Here is a 25,142-nt window from a genome sequence, read left to right as displayed (position 1 = left end):
ATTCTCCATCCATCCATATTAACTCTCAGCTGTGTTCTCTAGCCATTTCTATTTGGAAATTTTAGGGGTGTCCCTATAATATGCAATGAATTCTAGCATCTATGTAGCATGGTAGCACTCAGTGTCAGTTTAAAGAACTGTTGGAAATAATAGAAAAGAATGATTCTAATGATCCTACATAATTTTCCACTCAGTTGTTGTAATGTAAGAGCTTAATAAAGATTTAGGTACAAAATTTTTTTAAAACAAGGGCGAGCAAGATAGCTCAGCAGACTAACTGCCTGCTTAGGCAAGTGCAGGGACAGGGGTTTGATCCCCAGCACCACATGCCACACTGGCCCCACTCCAGGGTGCACTAAGCCGATGACAGAGTTGGGGCATGGTGGCATGCACCTGTAATCCCAGCACTGGGGAGGCTGAAAACAGGAAGATCACCATGAGTCCAGTCTGCATAGTGAGACCCTGTATCAAATATGCAAATGAAAAAAATCTTTAAGGAAATCATTCTAAAGACCTATTAGAAATCTACAAACTATGTAGTTTATTGAACCCTTCCAAATGGAGGAGCTATGATACCTGGGCTAGCTTGCTAATAGAAGGTAGCATTACTTAGTCAAAAATAAAATTACATGGCAACTCTAGAAGTAACACTACTACAACCCAAGAATCATTCCTAGAATTAGCAGACATTGCCATTAAAACACATAACTCAGGGTCTATGAGATAGCTCATCAGTATAAAGCACTTGCTTAGGGAAGCTCAGGCAAGTGCAGGGACAGCAGTTCAATCCCCAGCACCATGTGCTGTGCCAGCCCTGCCCCAAGGGCAGGCTGAACTGGAAAAAAATAAAAAATAAGAAACCTTAGTATTTTCTGTTAAGGAGAATGATAAGCAGAAGAATAGATGGATTAAATTATTCTAAGTTTATGTGATGTATATGTACACTGTACGCTATGTTTACATTTCTTTGTACCATTTTTTTTATTCCAAGAGAAAAATCAAATATCCTAATTGCATCAAAAACCAACTCATTTTGTGATTATGTGTTTTCTTGACTCTATAATAATAATTTACATACTCTGTGACTGTAAACACTTAAATATATGTTTGTAAGTTTATAAACAACCTAAAGACAGAAAGATAATGGGTTAATGTGAGGGAAAATCAATAAACCTCTAATTAAGTTCTTTCAGACAAACATTTGCTTTTGCCTTAAAGGCTCTCCAAAGGGCAAGGAAAAAATTTAATATGGAAGAAAGTGAGATTTTATGTGGAAAATTCTAAAACCAAGTTTAAATTAGTATACAGGAAAAATCCTATTAAAATATTGAAAACACAAGAATTGAAACTGATTCCTGCTCATGACAAATGGCAAAAGTAAAATAAACTTTAGGATTTATATCACTACTTTATATTTCAGACATAATTGTGAGACTTGGGAACAAAAAACAGCTTAAGTAAATGCAAAAGAATTGAAATCATGCTATGAATATTATCAGATCATAGTGCAATGAAATTAGATATCAATGGCAAAAGAAAACACAGAAAATATGCAAATGCACTGAAACTAAACAGTGCACTGCTAAATAATCAATGCATTGCATAAAAAAACAGAGAAGAAATAAGACAGTTTCTAGAACTGAACAATAATGCCAGTACAACATGTCAGAATTTATGGGACGCAAGTGAAGCAAGTAATCCCTTCTATACTGTTGGTGGAAATGTAAGCCAGTACAACCACCATAGAAATCAGTACAGAGTTTCCTCAAAAACCTAAAACTAGAAATTCTGTTTGACCTATTTATTTCCCTTCTGGGTATCTTCTCCAAAGAATTAAATACATCATATTACAATGATAAATATATACCCATGTTAATAGAAGCACAGCTCACAGTAGCTACATCTGGGAAGCAGCCTACATGCCCATTAACAAATGAATGCATAATAAAATATAGGGCTGAGGCTATAGCTCAATGGTCTAAGTGCCTGCCTAGGTAAGCGCAAGGACCTGGGTTTGATCCCTAGTACCACATATTGTGCCAGTTCCTCCAGCAAGATCAGGAGTGTCAGCACACTCCTGTAACCCCAGTGCTGGGGAGGGTGAAACAGGAAAATCACTACGAGTCTGGGCTGCATAGTGAGACCCTGTTCCAAATACATAAAATAAAAAAAGACAGAAAACATATTTATATGAAATGGGTACTACACCGTCAGAAAGAAAAATCAACTGGAGTCTGAATGTACCTTGAGACTATAATGTTAAGTAAAATAAATCAGACACACAAATATAAGTATCACATTGTTTCCTTTATATGAGAAACTGAAATTATAAAGAGTAAGATGAAAGACAGCTAATAAGCACGGAGATAGATTCCTTCTCAAATGGAAGGGGATCAAGAGATGGAGGGAAGGGATGGGGATGTAGTTCAGTGACTCAAGGCCTGCCTGGCAAGCCCAAGGCCTTGAGTTTGATTCTTGATGGAGGGAGGGGCTTGAAGGGGTAGGGAAGGGGATGTAAAAAGGAATTAAGATGTATTATGTACACGTGCCAACTCTACATAAAGAATGCAAGCTTGTACTACAAACCTGCACCAATAAAAAATGAACAAATGAGAATAAAAACAAAACCAGAAATATGGAAGCTGAGGAAGGGCTGATCTCACCCACTGAGATCACAGCCAGTGCCAGAGTAGAGCCCTCCCAAGTCCAACTCACTATCTGCTCCACGTCACTTAGCACCCAATCCACATCTGGATGAGCAAAGCAAACGGAGCTTTCATTGACTTTCTGTTGTTGTTCATAAATACAGGAAGTCTCTTCATTTCCAATAAAAATATTTATGCATATTTAAAGTGGATTCTAAGACCAACTGAATATACAAATTAAAACAAACAAATATATTTTTCTGCTGGCCAGTGCCTTTCTGAGCTTTGGTTTTAATTGACACATGCAAACAAACAAAAATGGTTCACTTCTAATGAAAGGCAGTTTTCCTTTACTTTCTTATCTTAATATTGAAGGACCTTAGGCTCCTCTGGTCCCTGCTGCCTGCTCCATCCATTGGTGGTGCAGCATGGCTAAAGCACACCCAGGCGGGAACGATATTAAAACCTCAACGCTGCACTTCAGTTGTTTTGAAGGGAAAGTGGAAGGGGGGAAAGTGAGCATTTTAGGAATCCATTTTCATTTCAACACAGAAATGTAGTCTTGTTAACTGCAAAGTGTCAGCAGAGATGTGCAGGCCCATTTTTCATTTAAGAATGGCCAACATAGCTTTTTCCATTTTAATGGAACACTTACAAAAGCCCACCATGGGGCCACTACAATAGGAGCTCATTATCGCAACACCATGTGACACCCTCCACTCAAAGACCAGAATAATCTCAAGAAATTAAAGAAAAATAACAGCCCCTCCACAAACAGGATTAAAGTCAGTAAGGGTGGGAATGAAATGAGCACAAGCCTGAGGTTTTAGGTCTGAGGAGACTATTGACTTTGTGGCTGTGAGAACAGGAAGCCTAAATGTGGATCCCATGGTTATGCTGATTAATGGGCTAATGTAAATTCCAAGGAGTCTCATTAGTTAAAGAAATAGCAGTAGGTCATGTTTAGTTTAAAATTAATTATGGAACTTAATCATCAGTAACAACCATGGAATTCATCTTTGTAATATTTTTCCAAGGGCCAAATTAAATACAAAAAAGAAGAAATCATTATAAATATTTAAATGCTGCCCATAGCGATTGTGACAACAAATGGAGCTCTGAAAAGAACCATTTAACTGTGAACAATTTTTTGTTGCTGTTGTCTTTTGACAAGTTTTTACTCACATACTTGCTTCAGTGTTGACCTCTTTGTTCTGCATATATTCATTGTCACCTGCCTGCTACAAAACCAAGCCAAATGACAACCATCAATAATGGCTGTCATGGGTGGCTGTGGGCTACAGCTGCAAACTAGGTTCTTCCTCTGACCCCGTGTACAGGGTTCATTGCTGCATGACCTTGGTCAGTGTGAGACCTGCTTGGTAGACCTCACCCTGGGCCTGCTCATCAGACACTAAGCCCAAAAGCTGCCATGGTCAGGACCAAGAATTTTATGGACAACTTATTCTTTTCCACTAGCGAGGTTCCTTGAACTTTCTTTTAGCTTGACAAGAAGGCCATCGCTTGTAGATGAAATTTATCATATCATAGTTTTTGTTCTTGTTCTGTTAAACTTTAGGCTTATTGGTTTTATGCATTTATTTATTTATTAGTAATTTTATTGAAAATCAAATAGCAATGAGACAGTTTCAAAACCGATTAGTAGGACACTTTCAATAATTAATACATTGCATATTGTTGTCTTCTTAGTGGTTATTCATAGTATAAGATGCAAAATACCTATCAGTGATGTTCTTTATAGGGCTTGGAGAAATCCATTTCCATAATCATCTATTTCATCTACTATCACCTCTCACCTAAGTGCTAAAATGACCTCAGTTCTCATTAGTCTTTTTTCTCCACCCTTTGTTCCCTTTACTTGTGATCTGTGGTCATACAGCAGAGAAAAATAAGTAAATGGAAAGACTCTTCAGAGTATAGATCAGATCATATCTGTTTGTAAAGCTCCCCAATGGCTTCTCTAACCATGACCTGAATGTCCCTCCTGTCTACCTTTATGTACATTCACCATCAGTTTAAGAAAAAAAAGGCTCATAAGGCACTCTATAAAATTATAATAACATACGGACTCCCCGTATTCAAAAATTAGTACAAATCTCAAGATGACACTAGGAGAATATTTTTTAAAAAGAGTAGGCTTCTCCTAAGCACAAACCCTGATACAACTTTATAGGCCACACAACTATGAAGCCAGCCTTGTCTCCAACACCACCTTCACCAGCGCTCTGATGCAAGACTGTTGTCCTATATCTTTACACCACTGAAGCCTGTTTTGAAAAATGGAACTGTATATCAAGCTTTTCTTCCACCGTAGAGAAATCAGTTTCAAAACTTATCTTCATACTGTTTTTTTCCTTTCATATGGTCATGATCTTCAAGTACAGTGATGCCTCAGTTCATGAACCTTTTTCTTGTGGACAGTGTGGTTCACAGATGAAAATATTTGACAAACTTTGCTTCTATTTGCAAATTCTCCTTCTAGGGATGAGCACAATCACAGCCATCTTTTCTGCACAAGCACTGACAAAAACATGTACACCCTTTCCAGGATTGTCGAATGAATGGAGTTTGTGAAGCTTGAGGAACCACTATGCTTCTTTGGAACAGTAGAGCTGTCTCTCAGTATAACTTCTGTAGGTGAGCAGAAATTTAAAAATAGAAATATTCCACTCTGTAGTTTTACTGATTTATAATTTGTGGTGATTAAAAAAGTTTCTCATGACACTTTTTTAAATAACAAAAAGAGAAAACTGCCACAGGGAATAAAAACTAGGATGCTGCAGACACAAATGCATAATAATTTGCCACAGCAATTGATTATAATTTGTCCCCCAGTGCTCTAAATTCTTTCTCTTATCTTGGATCTACTCTCCCATTTCCTGCTTTTCAGAAGTTTGTCTAATATTTAAGGCACTTAGGCACTTCTCTGAACACTAATAAAAATACTCATAACAATTGTGATATATTGAACTCTCATCACATATCCAGCCATGTACTGCTATTCGACTTATTAGACATGATCACAATATATGGTGAATGCTTAAGTTTTTTGTAAATTATTACAATAAAGGGCAAATTGCCATTAATCCCCGTAAAGTATATCCTACACTCGATTTACGTACACTTATCCCATCATTCTTGCTACTTTCTGAAGCAGTTCTAGGAGTCCTCTTTCCTGCATGTCTTTTTTGTGCTAACTTTCCTCATTGCTCTTAATCAATTCAAAATGTTTTCTGTCATTTTGATTTTGGGAAGAGCCAGCAGTTGCACAGTGCCAGATTTAGTGAATAAATGGGATGAGAGCATACTGTAATGCTTCAGCAAGCCTGCTTTTTTGGGGGGTGTAGCCCTCAGGAACAGTATTCACTGTAACTTTGATTACACCGTGTAAAGACAATCAGGAAAGAAGACTTCCAGAGCTGTTTCAGAAAGCAGCAAGAACAACAGAGTGTGTTCAAAGAGAGAAATCGCAATGACAATCTTTTACTGCGGTCATTTTTTTGAGTAAGCGTTCAGCCTGTATTTCATTCTCTCCGCGTACACCAATACGCATTTCAGAAGGGTACCATTGTACTGATTTTTTTTTCTTTTTGCTTTTCACCTTTACCAAAATAAGATTTTATTTTAAAGTCATTTGAAAGATACTGAGTAAGGAAAAATACCTCAGATTCAATGGATATAGATCGCAAATTCATTTTCTTTCCAAACCTCACCAATGATCTTTTCATGCCAAAAAGCTGCTTGCTTTCCTTTCTGAAGAAATATTTTCCAGTAAGCCAGTATTTTCCAGGAAACAGTATATTCATTGGAGATTGGTATTTCTTCATGTCAAGGTAGATCTAATATGTTCAACAAAGTGCAGGGAGATGGGGAAGGTGCCACAAAAGGAGAAATTGAAAGACTCTAGCATTTGCTTTTCATCTTGCTGTAACCAGAGATCCACTTGTGGAAATGGTATCCAGGAACGTGGGCCTATTCGAAGTTGTGCAGTCTCTGTATCATAAGTGTGAATCACTGGGCCTCCTCCTACAGCCTGGGCTGCACGCAGCTCCCCCTCTGGGCCTCAATGGCTGAAGGAAGATCTGAAAACCTCTGCAGTTTTAACATTGACAGCAAAACCATAACTTATTAGAAAGTGGTTTTCATGTTCTTCTCGATCACTTCACTCTGTCACACATCATGTCATTAAGTGAATGTCCTCTTCCTGTTGATCAAATTCACTAAGCAGCTGATGAGTAAATTGGTGTGACAAGTGCCAGTCATTGTTGAAGCTGTGCTTCCAGCCTTCCACATGGGGCATAGTTAGAATATTACTTTATAGAGTTCAGGATCAAGGAGACTTCTGCTTTGGTAACAGGCCCATCACAGTGTGTCAGGCAGGTAGCCCCATTACATCCTGAGGCAGGTGTCCTGGAACCAGCTCCCCCGCAGACTGCAGCAGCTGCAATTCTACCTATCCTCAAGTAGCTGCATAATGTATAACGTATAACGTATAATGGAAAGGGCAGTTGGATGGGTTCTGGGAGGCCAGGGCTTCCCTACTCCAATGCCACCACCCCAGCCTTAGGGCAGCTGCTTCCCATCTGCCCCTGTACTAATTTTATAGATGAGCAAAAATCAAGCTTAAAGAAGATGAGAACCTTAACCTGTTATTGCCAAACCCATACCAGCTGAGCACCAGTGCCTGAGCTCTTTCCTATTCCAGGCCACAGCTTTAAGTCAGTATTTCTTACAGGACAGTTAGTGGATCAGTTCCCCTCACATCACCTGAGAGCTGGCCAGAAGTACAGAGAGCCTTGCCCGAGGCCCAGAGCACCAGATCCTCTGTTGGTTGGGTCTAGGATACTACATATGTATGATAAGCATGTTTGTGTTTTAGCAAATCCTGAGTGAATCTAATGCAAAATAATTTTAAAATTACGGCCAAAATAATATGCCCCCCTTTTTTTTCTTAAACACTTCCACACCCCCATCCTATTTTATCTGACATATTTAGCTCCCCTGTTGTGATAATCAGCTTCCCATATTCTAACAATAGAGTTGAGAATTTTGGAGGACTCATTCATGGTAGGTTGGCCATTAGTTTTGGGGCCTGTGATGAGTCCCTCATGGGAGAGAGAGCATGGGCAGGCAACATCGCTCATCTTGCACTGACCCGGAAACAAAAACAAACAGGAAGAGCTGGGCACACCTGAGGCTTGTTGCCAGCAGCATAAAGGCAGAACTGGAAAAGCTGTTGTGCTGCTGCTAGGGAAGCCATTTGGAGAAGCTGTTGGAAGCTGTTGTTTGTCCTTGGCTGTTCTGCTGAAGGAGCTTGTCACACTGCCTTTCCTGATGAACTCAGCTATTCTTGTATGAGGAGAGGCTCAAGACTTCGTTGTCGGGGCTGGTGAGATGGCTCAGTGGTCTAAAGCACCTACTTAAAATCAAGCTTAGCAAAGCACAGGGACCGCGGTTCAATCCCCCAGCACCACATGCCAGCCAGCCCCGCCCCCTGGTGGGCTGAGCTGGCCACACACACACACACACACACACACACACACATAAATAAATAAATAAATAAAATTTTAAAAAAAAAGACTTCATTGTCAGTGAGAATGGCTGTGGTTCATTTTCGGTGAGATCTGTTCCTCAACTTGAGCATCACTTCCTGGCTCCAGAAGAGAAGATGGCTCACTGCTCAGTCTCCTGGAGAAGCTTATCACATTGGCTTTCATGATAGGAAGTCAGCTTTTTGTATCATTGCAGCTCAGAACCTCACTGTTGCTGAGGATGGCTGTGGTACTTTTGTAAGGAGCTCTGGTTCCTACCTTGAGCATTGCTTCCTGGCTCTAGTGCAGATCCCTCAGCCTTCTAGCACAGATCCTTCATCCCACTGGCATAGACTTTCTACCTACCACCCCTGACCTTTGGGCCTTTCCAGCACAGATTCATGAAAAAGGCCTCAATGAGACATTGCCATGGACTCTAGGCCTCCAGTTGGACTTACAGGAAGCATTGTTAGGGTCTCTAGGTCCTCAGCTGGACTCATGAGAATATTAGGATCCAGGACCTCAGGTGTATTTTTTGGTCTTTAATGTGTGGATAGATTACCTACATTCTTTATACATGATTCTTTGGTTGATTATATACTATTATTATAAAATATATCCTGTAATGTATTTCTCCCTTTGCAAAAACTCCAAACCAGGACAGTAAGCTTAAATACATTTGGAGATCCTGCTTTTGTCACTATGTGAGCCTAGTGTCTCATCTCATTCTTACCTTGGCATTAAATTTCAGCCTACATGTACTTTGCAAATATCAAGTCCTGGTGTCATGTGATTGAAACTGTATTCCACTGGATTCAGTTTATACCATTTCATGTGTACTTCAGTCTTATGGTTCATTCAGATATTATAGAGAAATGTACGCTGGTTTTGTTACCTCTATTCAGAAGAGGAAGAGGCTGGCTTTCTAGAACACTCATCTGCCTTGAGAAAGAAGAGAGATATTTTCATCTTGCTCCAGGGATGTTGAAAAAGTAGTATGTAGGAAAAATTAAAATACTTCCCTAATAAGAAATCTTACCCTATAAGATCAGAATTCACCCAAGTATAAAAGACTTTGTCATGCTGATTCATCAATAAAAACTTGATGTGAGAGAAACTGCATTATCAAGTTTATATTTTCTAATTAGCATCAAAACCAAAAGTTCTGACAATCATGTTCATGGCTGATGGAGCGGTGGGTTAAGGTGGGGCCATCAGGTCTCTCCATGTCTTTGAAAAGAAAAATCTCACTTTCAAAGGCCTTTGTTCAGGATGCATTTGCTACAGCTCAGCAAACCTCACAACCCTCCCAGCTCCTGCACCAGAGCCACAGCACCTCTTGTCACAACTAAACATTTCTTATCTTAAGAAAGATAAAAATCAGAGTATTGTCAAAGAACCCAGGGATTGCTAATGAATACAAGAAAGTTCACTTGATCAAACCATGAGAATGGGAAATTCTCAGACATGGAGAAAAGTAGGAAAATACCCAGTAGGAGTCAGCATTTTCCCCCAAGCTGTCACTCTTGCACTGACCTACTCACTCTGCCTTATTCCATTAGGATTCTTTTAGAACTAGCATAATTTTCCTGGGGAGGCAAAGGCTAGTTTTGGAGACAATTACCTTTAATTTCTTCTTAAAGACTTTATTTACTGCTTCAAAGAGGCCTAAGTTTAGAATGTGAAAAGAAATATGATCTAATGAGTTTTGTAACTTCAGGTGATGATGTTTTTGAGTGAATCAAGAAAGGCACTTTTTCCTCAAAAATATAAAATCATTTTGAATAAAAGTCATTTTTAAAGATCAATGGCAAGGATATTAATATTATAGAGGCATAGAAAATAAAAATGTAAAATAATAATGGGAGTATCAGAGACTGTGTTAGACACTCAAGTTTACCATCCAGGGTATAAAGTATATGGATTACATAGTATTTTGGCATGCTAAGGTGCATATTTGCTTCAATATGCTGAAGTAAATATAATTCCAACCCAAATAACAAAGGAGTTTTGTTTGTCATCCACAAATGTAAAGTGGTGAAGGGCATGCTCTCAGCAGGCATACATCAACAATACATTCTTCATAAAGTATAAATAGTCTGCATGGTTTTTGCAGACAGGAGTGAAATTATGTAAATAACATTACTACAAACCCCAAGCCAGTACTGTTGGCATAAATTCATTATTGTAGCTATCTTTGTGACCAGGGCTATATAGAAATATTACATTGTTGACAATGATCAGATAATGTAAATTACATTGCTCTGCATAGCACTGGTTGTTGGTTTTGAAGCCAGCCAAGGTCAAACTTACAAGCTGAGAAACATATAGCTGTTTACATGAAGCACTGGATGGATGTCTAGTTAAAACTGCAATTTCTTGAAATTATCAACACGACTGATGCTAGTGGGAAACACTCCATGCTTGTAAAGTACATAAATTTGCTTTCTCTGGCAAGGAATGCAGCATTACCTACCTAGTGAACTGAAACTAGAAAAAAGGATTGGCATGTATGGTGAAGTGACTGCACTCAGTCACTTACACGTACCACCACTTGGATAATCACTAAAATCATGCTTTTTATTTGTGTTGTGCTTCACTGTTACAAAGGACACACATAGACTTCCTCTCATAATTTCAGTTAATCTCACAGTTATGAGTGTTCAGGTAATATGAAGTTAAAAGTGTTTGTTCTAAGGCAGAATCCAGATTTGCAGCTACAGAGAACAACATTTTGTCATGGCAAGTAAGAATAAGTCCTACAGGGTGAGAGTAAAGACCAAGTAGCTGTGTCCATGGGATAAGGGACAGTCAGGAGACAGTAGAAGCAACTGCAGAAACAACTCAGCAGTCTTGGTTGATGAGAAGCTCAATAAAAGTCAGTCATCCATATGGCTGGTAAAATGTACATTCCACTTTAGGCTACATCACTAGGGACTGTAATGAGGACAGTGTCACCCCCTGTAGCCCAACTAGAGTATTGAATCACATCCCCATACCTGCTGTAGACTCACTATGCCTACCTTATGCAGGCACTATGCTAAGTCCTACATCTATACATATCATCCTGTTTAAGCTGTAAGACAGCCAATGAAATAGTCACTATTATTCTTCACTGGCAAACAGCAGTGCCATGGTAATCTGCCTGCTGGCCTGCCCAATCCATATCCAGCCCATCTTTATTTCTTTGGGCAATTATTTCTGTACCTTATGCATGGTCTTAAGAGAATAGCAACCAAACTCTAGGCTAAAGGACAGAAATGTGAGTCAAATGAAGCCCACAGCCTTACCTCTTTAAAAAATTTAAATAATGTCTGCACTAGTACAAGGTCACAAAATAATGGAGCTAGTAACTCCACAACAATAGTATTGTGAAGAGATGGCTTTTCCACTTTGGCTTTTAACATGGGTTGACATTTTGTAAAAGAGACTATGCAATACCTGACACATTTTATAATATTTTATAATGAATCACCCAAAAACTAATGTACAAGAAGTGCAGAAAATCTGTCCACACACTAAAGACCAAAGGATCCAGCTGAGGGCCTGGTTCCTACTATCCTGCGTGAGACTAGCTGAAAAAAGAAAGCTTATAACACTGCCTCCCACAAGTCCAACTGGAGGCCTAGACCCCACCACAATGTCTCATTCAGGCCTGCTTCATAGATCTATGCTGAGAAAACCCAAAGTTCAGTGGTAGAAGCTAAAAAGTCTGTGCCAGGAGGCTGAGGGATCTGCACTGGAGCCAGGAGGTGACACTCAAGGTAAGCAACAGAGTCCCTCCAAAGGTACCACAGCCATCCTCAGCAAGAATGAGGTTCTGAGCTCCTACAATGATGCAGAAAGCTGAGTTCCCATCATGAAAGCCAACATGACAGGCTTCTCCAGGAGACTAAACTGTACAACATCTTCCCCGCTGGAGCCATGAGGCAATGCTCAGGATGAGGAACAGAGCTCCCCTAAATTGAACCACACAGAGCCAGCAGGATAACTCAGTGGACTAAAGTACCTGCTTAAGCAAGCTTAGGCAAACACAGGGACTTCAGCTTGATCCCCAGCACCATATGCCACATGAGCCTCACCTCCAGGGCAGGATAAGCCTGCCTCAGAGTCTAAGCATAGTGTAACCTATAATCCCAGAACTGGGGAGGCTAAGAACAGGAGAACCACTATGAATCTGAGCTGTATAGGAGGACCCTATAACAACCAAGTACATTAAAAGATAAATAAAATGAACCATAGCCATCCTCAGTGGCAATGAATGTCCTGAGCTACTCCTCAGACAAGACATCCAAGTTCATCAGCAAAGCCGAAATGATGAGGTCCTTCAGCAGAACAGCCCAAGAATACCAAGAGCTTCCAACAGTTCCAACAGCTTCTCCAAATAGCATCCCTAGCAGCAACACAACAGCTTCTCAAGCTGCCTCTTGTGCTGCTGGCAACAGTCCTCAGGTGGGCCTTCCACACCCAGCACCATGCTAGTTCAGTTCACCTGGATGTAACAAGTTGAGCACCAGTTAGAAATCCACTCTAGCTCCCAAGTTCTTATTTCTGACATTTCCAGGGCCTGATTTTTTTCTCCCATACCCCTTATCCAGTCCATACTTACTTGGGAGAAAAATTATAGTAGAGATAAGTAAACATATTCAGGTAATGGAAGGATAGTTATTTAGAAGACAGGTTTAAAATGATATACATTCACTTATTTATTCATGGTCTTCATAACACTTCTAAATATTTTCAGGCACTCGTGTTGCCCAGTGAATGAACACGGAACCCTTGTTCTGAGGGAGCTTATGATCTGGGGGTGATAGAAATGAGCACATGTCAGGAGGTGAGAAGTGCTGCGAGCATCATCTGAGCTGGAAATAAAAAGCATCAGCGATATTTTGGGCTGAGGGGCTAGTGACGTCCTGTCTTGAAATGATCACACTTGAACAGAGAGTCATATAAAATGAAGGACCTCGGCAAACAGCTGCCTGAAGGAATAACATTTCCGGCAAAGGGTAAAGGAGATGAAAACGATTGTGCTTTTCTCGGAAATGTCCAGAAGTGGTTAGAGAAATAGTGAGTAATTACTAGAGAATGGGTCATTAGACTGATCAGAGAAAAACCCAGGGTCCAATCACATCATATGCACAATGTGTATGACTATAGTATAGGTACTCTGGGGAAAAAATTGGTATGTTTTTATCAAAAGAATAATAGCTTTGGACAGTTTTTGAAAGTGTTTTCTTTGTATTCTACACAAGTAACAGCCAGAAGAAGGCAAACATGAAATTATTGGACGACCCTAGTGAGGAAATTCTTGCATCAGCTCAACTTGAGGATGATGGTGCTTGACACAGAAATAAAAAATGATGATATTTGGGATACAGGCTGAGAACACCTTTCACAGTGTTTGTGGAGGGGATTGAAGCAGAATATAAGAGACAAATGAAGGTAAACAATAACTCTAAGCTTTTTGACCTAGGAAGCTGGGACAGGAAAGATACCATTTGCTATAAAATTAGCACTGATGATGGGTGAAGAACTGGGATATGTGTAATAAGTAACAGTCACATTGGGCTAAGGAGAGAACGAAGTGCTTCCAGAAGTGATGAGCTGTCCACACAAGAGTGGGACTTGGGAGCCAGATGTGTGGCGGGGCTTCCTGAAGGGATTTGCTTGCTAGTATGGGGTGAAACTGAGCGATCTGAAACAGTGTTTCTAGTCAGAAAATCATGCCAGCGATAAGGCTTACAGAATTGATAAGTAACTTATTATCTATTTAGTTTATACCTGAAAAAGAGAATTAAAATACAACCCATCTCCATTTTGATTCTTTCAAACTTGGGCAAATTGAGACTGAGTAATTGTTTTTTTCTCTGTCCCAAGATTAAGTACAAGCACAAAATGATCTCTTTGCAAACTCAGACCTTCCTGCAAAAACCACAGGTTATAGTTTGTTATTCTTTCACTTTCCTTTTCTTTTTCTTTTTTCGGTGTAAAGCTGGAAAATTCTACATACCTGTGTAGTCTGGTAAGGTAGCAGACTATGAAAAGCAATGGCTGGGGCCTGAGTAAGCTTCATCCCTTCTGTTCACCAGCTTTGGAACTGTCAGGGATCCTAAAGGGAGTCCAAAAGGGACAGATCAAAGGAGAAAAATAAAAGCCAGCCTTGCTGACTTCTTTTTTTGTGTTTTAAGAGCAATAATTCCTATAAATTTGACCAAAACCATTGGCTTAGTCACTTTCTCATAGCTGAGACGTAACACCCAGCATGCACCCAGCATGCACAATTTACAGGAGAAAAGGTTTATTTTGGATGACGGTTACAATCTGTGGCTGACTGGCTGTAAGGCAAAAGAAGCATGGTGGAAGGGCCTCCGTAGAGGAGGTCCTCACATCACGGCAGCCAAGAGGCAAAGAAGGAAAGGAGGGGATGAGGAAGAGACACTCTTCCAAGTCACACCCAAGTGACCACCTCTAACCAGGCCCCACCTTCTAAAGGCATACTCAGCTATTAAACGCATTAGTGAATGAATCCTTGATGAGTATAGCACCCCCATGACCCACTCACCTTCCCAAAATCTTGCCACTGAGCATAAGAGAGTTTGGAGGAACGTTTCATAGCTAAATCTTAATAAACATCTAAGGTTTTATAAGCATGATTAAGATGATTCCACATATGCAGTGAATGTGAAGATCCAAACTCTATTTCCAATTGATTCAATCCATTTTTTCAGTATTACAGTGTCCTTTCTAGGTACCCATGTGTTCCTCTCCCTTGGGAACAAACTTCACCCCATCCTGTTTGTATCTCAGTTCAGAAGAAAGCAAGGGGAAATATGCCGAGGTTCAGCCCAGTGATTAATAATGATCTTCCCCACCCTTGTCTTCTGCTTCTTTCTGAGAGTGGCCCATTTTCCTAGCCAAGATGAACTGTGAGCCTCTACCCCTTTCCATCTGCCTCCTCTTAGGAACTACCCTCACCAATCTCCACTCTTCTTATCTCCTGCACATTGGATTCAGACTGCTCTAAGTGGCTTTGTGTCCCTATGAGATCTCAGGTATGTTCTAAGGAAGGAACAGAAAAGACATCTCTTAGCTCTCACTGGACCCATTAGTTCTGGTCAGCAAATATTTCAGCTTTGGTGTGTGAGCTCTAAGCATGATACTTTTTCTAGCTTTCCTCCACAGTAAGACTGTATACCCAATGTCTGTGGTGCTTGGGGTAAAAAGTACCACCAGGAATTTTTGGATATGCAAAAGGAAGTATTGACATGAGTTAGGTATAAGAGAAGAAGGGCTCACCAATTTGGCAGGAGAAAATAACCAGAAGTTGGAAGCAGTTGGTTACTGGGAAAGGAAGCAACAAACATGATCAGAAGAACACTTCCTAGAGTGACGAGTGGTAAGACTTTGGGAACAGGGATGTCAAACACTGAATCTGGAATTGTATATGGCTACAGTGTGTGATCATTTAAAATTCTTTAAAACTTTCTAATCCCCACAACATTTACACTTAATGTGTTTTATGGAAAAACATTCCAGGATGAAAATAGTGAGAAAAGATGGCCTTGCCCAAAGATAAGACCAGAGGTTGCAAAGAAAGAATGAAGGCCACAGTGGAGACCAACCCTCCCTGTGAGCAACTCCTGTTTTCCACAAATACACTTGAAGGGGGGATTTGAGAGAGTCTCTTTATATGTACATCTATTTTATATTCTATCCCCACAGTAGCTCCCTTCTCCTTTGTTATAGTTTGTGTCTAGTTGTTCCCGTAAAGCCTTATACAGTCATGGGGCAGACTTGTAGAGTTTGTGACTAACTCATGATCCACTGGGATTATGGATATAAGTGATGTTGGGATTATGGGTGTAAATGCTTCTGGGATTAAGGGTGTGAGTGCTACATCCAGCCTGGGGCAAATAGCCTGAATGCAATTTAAGGAAAACAGACTTCCTCTCTGTGGCCATTGTTGCTGCTACTCTTCCCATTTGCTCTTGTTGTTTTGCTGTTTTCCACCACCATGAACGGCTGCCCTCTGCCATGTGCCACTCGACCAAAGCAATGTGCCACTCTACCTCAGTCATACAAGAGCCAGCTGAGTACGAACTGAAACCTCCACAAACTGTAAGCTAAATAAGCCTTTCCTGCCTTCATTTTGTGTGTTGGGAATTTGTCCCAGCAACAAGAGAAGAATAACTGAGACACCCCTTTATAACTACATATGCCTATGTCACTGTATCAAGAATTCTCTGAGTGAGATAATTCATTCATTCAAAAAGCTTTCGATACAGACCCTGGATTTGTTCTCAGTGATCTCCTGATCTTGAAAACAAAGAAACAAAGAAACAAAGAAAAGGGATTTTGTCTTCATCTGTCTTAATCCCAAGATTCTAACATTTTATTATATAATAAACCAGGTAAATGATGCATGATGAGCAAGGAATAAAGAATACAAAAAAGCAAGATAACTCAGTGGTCTAAATGCCTGCCTAGGCAAGCACAAGGACCAGAGTTTGATCCCTGCCAGTCCCTCCTCTGGGCATTTTGAGCTGGCCACCAAGACCAGGTGTGGTGGCACAGGCTGTAATCCCAGCACTGGGGAGGCTGAAAATAGGAGGACCACTATGAGTCTGAGCAGAGCAGTGAGACCCAGTACCAAATACATAAAAAAAGAATGCAAGGAAAATATGACCAATATTTTTTTTAAAAAAGAAAATAGTTAATATTTAATGAAGCTAAGTAAGAAAACTAGTAAAGTAGAAGTGTAGACCATTGTCTGTGTTCTCCTAGTGGCTGTCCCTGTACAGAGCCTGGTCCACTATGTATGTATGTAGGATGGTGTAGATAATTGTACTGTGGATTTCTGCTGGTCTATGAAAAGGAGCAGTTAGTGTTTAATTTCTTGTCTTTTTTCATTCTTTTCTCTCTTCTTAATTTCTTATTTTGTGTTTTTTCTAATTTTGCATGCATATATGTGGCAATCTAAACAACTAAGATAACACTGTGCAATACTACAAATACTATCAAATTTATTTTATTTTGTTCAGTGAAATTTGGTATCATTTCTAATTTTTATTAATATTTTGTATTCTCATCAAAAATATATTTCTTTTCTTTTGCGGTACCAGGGATGAACTCAGGACTCTGAGCAAATATTTTTAAGAGAAGATGGATTGCATTTCCAGTTATAAGCCAGTTCCCTAACTGTGGAATGCTACTCAAGGTTCGTGGCTATGAGCAGCAGAAACCTTCCTGGTTAGTTATTCATAGATGAAATGTATTGAAAGAGTATCTGATAGTTCATAGAATCAAAGAAGGCAGAGTCTCTGCTCAAGCAGACATCAGCAGAAGGCACTACAAAGCCAGGGCCATTATCTCAGGAAGGGTCTGCTCAGAGAGCTCCACAGGACCACAGTCAGCACTGGGGAAGAAATTGCCACCAATTGCTCCCTCCATGCACCTGACTCTCCATGCCACTGCAAAACACATCGGCCTCATGCTATGCTTGTGTGGATGTCACTCAACTGCGCCTAGGTACCAGACTGATGATTGTGAACCCTTGCCTTCACTGACAGGGAACAGGGAAGAGACTATGCCTTTTGCCATTTTAGCTTTTGTAGGAAGATGTGGGCCCTGCTTTACTCTCATCTTGGCATCTTCCAAAGTAGGATCCAGGCATCCAAATCTTACGTAGAAAATGTCAGAGGTCCTTCTCTTCAGGCCAGCACACTGGTTTCCCAACCAATTTTGTGTGTGAGTCAGGGCAAAAGTTGACCCAAGAACCTTCTCTGTAAAGACAGCTAGAACATAATTTTCAATAGCGGTCAGGATCACATAACCAGGGAAGTTATGAACAGTGGGTGAGAAGAGTGAGTGGGATGGATTCTATGCCGGAGGCTACAAGCAGCATACCGCTGATCACAGCTAGCACTGCTCCCATTCTCAGGTGTTTTAGGTAGAGACAAGGTATTGTCTACTCCCTTTGCCCTCCAAAACTGTGTGCCCTCCACCTGCCAGCATCATAGCTTCCCTCAGGCCCCACATTATGGCACATGTGCCATCACTGGTCTGAGTGGAGATTTTTGGTGGTTGCTAGGAAAACTTTTCTTTCTGCATTACGCATTTATTTTAATACCATTCAGAATTATGTAATGGAAAATAACGTGCTCTGTGCTAGGCACTGTTCCAAGTCCTTTACACATATTAACATTTATTTAATCTTCACAAAAACCTGAGGAAAGAATCGTTATTATTATTACCCACATTTTACAGATGATGAAACCAAGGCCTGGAGACATTAAGTAATGTGCTCAAGGTCACAAGGGAAGAAAGGGAGGGGGCCAGACTTCACACTTGGGCAGTCTGACTCTGGAGTCCCTGCTCCTTCTATGTCATGGTGAATGTTTGCTGTAAGATGAGCAGCTAGTAGAGCTCGATGAGCAGAGGGAACAATTTCACTTTATTTTCTTTTTAATAAGAATAAATGTCCAGCCAACATTTAAGCCCTAACCTTTCAAGGTCAGTGAAGACTCAGGACATAGGGGAATCTGTGCTGTAACATCCTATAACTCAGTTGTGTCCCAAATTTTCTGATCAAGATTATGGGGCCACAGAGGAAAGTGATCAATGATGTAGAGTATGCCTAAGGAGAGTCACATGGAGAGAAAACATTCTCTCGGGCTTTCATGGAGAGCAAATTGGTTAAGCAATGACTGTGACTCATCCACATGGCTGACACTGACAAAGGATCTACAAACTGTGGTACAGGGGTTCAGGGTAAATCCTGAGGGGATCTGAATGACCTTGGTAAATACAAAAGTTACATTTCTTGTTATATAGGTCTTGCTTTATCTTGGTCTTAATCATCCAGCAGAAAAGTATAAAAATGAGGTATAAAAAGTAAAGCCATATTAATATGCTGAACTGTAAAAGGCTCAAGTCAACAGCTTCTGACATTGCCCATCCTATGGATAGCCCACTACTGCTATAAACTACTGGACTATATTGGAATATTTTGCTGAGTTCATGCACCCACAAGATTTAAATGGCAATGGAACACCTATCTCTGACAAAACTAAACAAACAAGGGGATACAAAGGAAGGACCATTTTGTATCTGTATATACAAAATAGGATAGACATACAGCTATTTTCTCTTAATTCAATGAGAAGAAAAAATTGTACTAATAGTGTTTGGACAGGATATCATGTCTGCATCTTGTACTATGAATAACCACTATGAAGACAACAATATGCAATGTATTAATTATTGAAACTATCCTACTAATCAGTTTTGAAACTGTCTCATTGCTATTTGTTTCTCAATAAGATTAATAAAAAAGAGTAAATAAATAAAAACTAAAATAAATAAACAAAATTTATTTCCATCAAAAATTAAATGTCAATAAACATATCAATAGTTAGTACTCATACAGCACGTAATGCATAGCAGGCATGGTTCCTAGGGATGTACATTAATAAACTCTTATCTATAGTGAATTTCATTATCCCCATTACACAGAATCAGAAACTGAGATACTCTGATAAATTAAGTTGCATGCTTGAAGTAACTCAGTTAATCAATGGCCAGAATTTGAGTGATGACACTCTGGCCCCAGACTTGTACTCTTGCCCGGGTGTCGTATGATCTCATTACAGTCTCCCTAGGAATGATCATTTTTTGCTATCTGGGGCATTAAGTTTCTGTTGTAACTACGCAGCTCTACTGTTTTCACACAAAAGTAGTCATAGACCAAACATAATTGACTTGGGTATATTTATGCTCCTCAAAAGCTTAGTGGTAGTATGGATTTGTAATCCTGCATTCTGGGAGGCTGAGAAAGAAGGGTTGAAAATTTGATCCCAGCCTTGGCAATTTAGCAACTAAGCAAGACCCTGTCTCAAAATTAAAAATCACAGGGGTCCAGAGAGATAGCTCAGTAGAATCAACCCTCCCTGGCAAGTGCAAGGGCCTGAGTTCAATCCCAGCTTCCTCCAAAAAAAAAATAAAAAATAAAAAATAAAAAAAAATCACAAAAGGAATGCATCTCACTGGCAACAAAACAAAGCAACTCTTGGATTTAATCCCCAGTACCAAAACAAAAAATCTCTCTCTGGTACAAAAAACAAAAACAAAAACAAAAAAAAAAACCTCAAACAGTAAAACTTATTTCAAATAATTTCTCATGAGACAGATTACAATCTTTCTTCTGGCTCCTAGTCAATCATTTAAACATTTAAATAATATTTATTTATATCTTAAGGACCATACAGAAACAGGAGATGGACAACACTGGTCTAGGGTCACACTTTGCCAACCCTTGACCTAGGTCACACAAGAGAATTGTGTTTTCATTCTGGCCAGGGATCCCCCAAGCCATGAAGCTTCCACACAGGAAGCATCATCCAGGCCAGGGGTGGGCCAGAGGCTACTCCAGTGACAGCTTCTTCTTGGCCTCTGATACCCTGGAGTCCCTGGTATCAGCTGTGGACAACTGCAGGGGTCAGAACACTCTGCAGCTAGGAATGGAGAGATCCAAGCTACTCCAGTTCTGCAGTGAGGCCTGTCCCTCAACGAAGCCTTTAAGTTTCCACTAGGTAAACATAATTGGGAAAAGCAACACTTAAAATCCAAATGTAAGTAAAGCTTTGGGAGCATGTTTTATAAAAATATCCTCACCATCACAGAAATACTACAAATTATTTTCACAGTCATAATTAAATGGATAGTTTTGAACTGTGGCTTGCATTTTTCCCCTTTGCCCCACAGAAAATCAAACTATAAAAGTGTGAATTTCCCCGAGAGGGCTCTTTGCCCATTCAGCCATGTCTTCTAAGGAGCTTAACTTATTGAAAACTAGAAACCACTCAGAGTTGTAAAACCAGTGAACCTCTTTCCTTTATTTAACCTATTGCCCTTGAAAATTTACTTTTTTATGGTTTGCACATGATCCGACCAAGCCTGTGTGAGCTATCCTTACCCATGAGTTATACATAGAAGCACTTCAAAGGGAAGGAGAAAGGCTGCATAAATGCAAGGTCGTATGTACTCAAATCCAATCTTAACTTACAATGAGGAACTCTACTGCCAACTACAATAGTCTATTGTGGAGGCAGAAATTTCTTGATTTGTAGTTTGTACGTCTTTTCTCTCACTTAATCCTTTCCCCTACATGTACACGCTAGTTCTTGGAATACTGTCTGGTAGTTGTTCGTCAGCGTGTGCTCTTGCACTACTTGAGAGGGCTCTCTCTTCTGCCTTGCTACAGCAGAGCCAAAGTAGAGGACACAGGAATGCAGTAACCCCATTCTCCAGGGAAGCTACCAAAGACTCGTGGTCTGGGATTACCAACACTCCTGCTTTCTCTTCCTGATCAGAACAACTCTGAGATGTAAGGCACAATGTGTCCACAGCACACCACAGGACCGCATTGCCTTTAGCCAGCTGTGGTATAATGCAGCAGCCCTTTGGGGCCTCCTGCTTTGCCTGATTTCGCACCCCTACTCCTCTACTGGTTCATTCTTAGAACACTTTTCAGGAATTTGCTTTCACGTAAATCCTAACAGAAGGTTCTGCTTCCAGGGATCAGCGTAAGTCCCAGCGTTACAAGAAACATTTTAAAGTCATATCTTCCAATATACAACACACTGCAATTAAAACTCACTAGTTTTCATAGCTCTGAAGCTTTTACCAAATTCTTCTAGAGCAGAGGTGGTGAGCCTCTGGCGTGCATGCCATAGCAAGGTGTTTGTATCATTGAAAGCTCTGAAGGGTTTGTCATCACCGTTCTAGAATACTGTTTATATATCTTCCCAAATAATAAGACCTCCTGAGTACAGGTGAACAAAAAGGTTCAGAGGGAGTGAGAAATGGGCCCAAGTGTGAATATTTAGGTATGACAGAGCGGGGGACCCTGGCAGTAGCAGTAGAGTGACCAATCACCAAATTACTATGGATGGATCTGATCATTATTTAAAATTAAAGTGTAATAGGGAATTTTCTCAGGTAAAATGTTACTTATCACCTTTCAGGCACTGAGCTATGTGATACAAATGTGACAGTGAGCTGTGAATCTTAACTTTTACCAGAAGGATGAAGGACAAAGAAAAAACACTTGCCAGCAGAGCACAGTGGTGCACACCTATAATCCCAGCACTTTGGAGGCTGAGGCAGGAGGATTGCTGTGAGTACCAGGCCAGCCTGCACTATATAGTGAGTTCGAAGACAGCCTGAACTACATTGGAAGACCCAGTCTCAAAAAACAAACAAAAGAATGCAGTTGCAATAGAGATAATAGTGGTGAATGAAATATACAAGGAACTCAGAAAGAGAAACTCAGAGAGAGGTGTCTTTAGATAGAAGGATAGGAAAGGCCTCTCCCAGAAGCTAGCAGTTAAATTTAGAATTAAATATGTGCAGGTGTTGGTTAAAAAATGTGCAAAAACTTGGAGGAAATGTGCTTAAGGAAAGAGGACCTTGTGCCTTACTAATTTCCATTTAGAAAGGTAAAATTCAGAACTTAGACTTTATCATTGGTTATGGGATTAAACTTTTTTTACGTATTTGGTACAGGGCCTCACTATGCAGCTCAGACTTGAAGTGATCCTCCTGTTTTCAGCCTCCCCATTGTGGGGATTACAGGTGTGTGCCACCATGCCTGGACTCTGTGGCTGACTCAGAGCACCTGGGGGCGGGCTGGTGCAGCATGCAGTGTCTAGGATCTGTGCGCTTGCCTTAGTCCACTGAGCTATCTCACCAGCCCTTGGGATTAACCTTTGTAGGCAGAGCAAATGATGACATGTGTAGGAGAATTTCAAGGCCACCTGTAGTTAGAGACAAAATATCTGTCACTCTATAGGCCCTGCTCTTTGGTTGCAACTTGCAGCATTTGCGTCTTTCTTTAAAGATTCTCTAAATTCACATGATTACTTTGTCCCCAAGTCTGCTGTGAACAGAGAAAGAAATGTATGAATTAGCTCATGCTCAGCATCAGCCAGCCTTCACAACTGATTTTTCATAAACCACTCTCAACAGTGAGAGACTCTGAACGACCCACAACCAAAGGTCACAGTGGTGGCCACAAGTGGGAGACTTAGGCTGACCATTTTGCCATTCAGTCCCAGTGTCACCTGAATGAGTGAGTCACTGTCTCTCTGAACTTCTGTTTCCTCCTGTATTAATGGTGAGAAAAACAAATGCACTTTCTTTTAGTCTCTTAAGTCTGCTATAACAAAATCAGCATAAACTAGGTAGCTTATGAACCACAGAAGTTCCTTTCTCACTCGAGTGGAGCCTGGGAGGCCCAAGGTCAAGGCCCCAGGCAACACAGGCTCAAGCAAGGCCTGTTTTCCTGGTTCGCAGATGGACCCTTGTGACACCACATGATGGAAGCGCCAGCTAGCTCTCTGGGGCCTCTTTTATAAGGGAACTGAACCTATTCATAGGACCTTAAGCTACATGATTTAGTCACCTCTCAGCAGCCAACTTCTAGTGTCATCACTTTGCGAACTAGAATTTCAACACTGGAAGTCTGAGGGCTCACATACACTCAGATCATAGCAGATTTGCAGATTGCTTTTTTCTATTACAGTGTCTCACTACACAGCTGAGACTTGTAGTGATCCTCCTGTCTCAGCCTCCCCAGTGCTGGAATTATAGGCGTACGCCACCACACCCAGCATGGCTAGCATGACATGCAGTATTGGAGATCAAACTTGGTTGGGACATTGTGCTTTCCAGGCAGGAGCTTAGACCAACAAGCTATCTTCCCAGCTGTGGATCACTTTTAAGGATCAGAAATAATGTACGTAAGGAAAGGCCTGCCCTTCTTAACTCTGTGAGTTTTGTTACCAGTAGCCAATTCTAGAGTTAAGGTGGTAGCCAAAATTGTCATTGCAGAAGTAATAATCATACTAGTGAGCATTGATATTATTTGATATATTGGCCCTTATCTATATTCAGTCATTCTCTAATAAATTAGGTCCTGAAGAATAAAAATAACACTTGAATCACTGGAAATGCCAGTTGCCTCCCATGGCCACTGTGAAGTGACCTGAGGCTTGAAATGTTTCCTGAATGTTCTATAGCAAAGTATTGCAAGGCATATATACAAGATAAGGTGTCCTAAAAGTACAAAGCATGAAATTCATTTTTACAACACATTTTCTGTAATCTAATGTTTTAAGATGTTAGTATTTTAAAATGTAAAACATAGGAATCAGTGATGCGAAATTTTACTTTCTATCATATCCTCAACATGCAGTTTGCACTTCATACTTAAGAGTCCTTCTATTTCAGGCTAGATTTCTTTTTTTCTTTTTTCTTTTTTTTTTTTTTTTTTGCAACATCAGGAATTGAACTCAGGACCCTGTGCTTGCCAGGCAAGCACTTATTCTACTGAGCTATCTCCCCAGCCCCAAGGGGAGCATTTCAAATGGGCTATCACCCATTATTTTGAATTGTATAGTTCTGGATAATCACATTTTATTCAAATGACCCAAAAATATATTTTCATGATAGTTCATATAGAGAGTTTATGTGTTCCCAACTCCTTAGAGAAAAAAAAAAAAACCCTGAGATTACTTGAAACACAGTAACAGGGTCAAAAGAATCTAACATTGGCTGAATAAACTGTGAACATAAGAAATAAATCTATTTGTTCCCACCATTAAGATACATAAACAGTGGTGTTTTTTGCCTATATCCTAACACTCTAGAAACTGAGGCAGGAGGATCACAAATTTAAGTACAGCCTTGACAATCACAAATTTAAGTGCAAGCAAGATCTTGTCTCAGAATAAATTATTTATGAGTGTTGGGGATATAGCTCAGGGAAAGACCCTAGGTGCAATCAACAGTACTTAAAGACAAAGTGTAAATAAATAAAGTCTTGAAGCCCTTTGGTATAACGTGGCTGAAATTCAACCTTAAATCTCACTCTTTCCCTCATTCA

The 25,142-nt window shown here is 40.2% G+C and overlaps 1 pseudogene; it reads right to left on the bottom strand.

The window, feature by feature from the left end:
• The window catches only part of LOC101578873, a 125,958-nt pseudogene that overhangs the window by 81,486 nt on the left and 19,330 nt on the right, over positions 1 to 25,142 (bottom strand).

This window comes from Octodon degus, unplaced genomic scaffold (assembly GCF_000260255.1).
Source record: "Octodon degus isolate 3935 unplaced genomic scaffold, OctDeg1.0 scaffold00030, whole genome shotgun sequence".
Classification (NCBI taxonomy): domain Eukaryota; kingdom Metazoa; phylum Chordata; class Mammalia; order Rodentia; family Octodontidae; genus Octodon; species Octodon degus.
The sequence above is the reverse complement of the archived record's forward strand: the minus strand, read 5'-3'. Positions and strand labels throughout refer to the sequence as shown.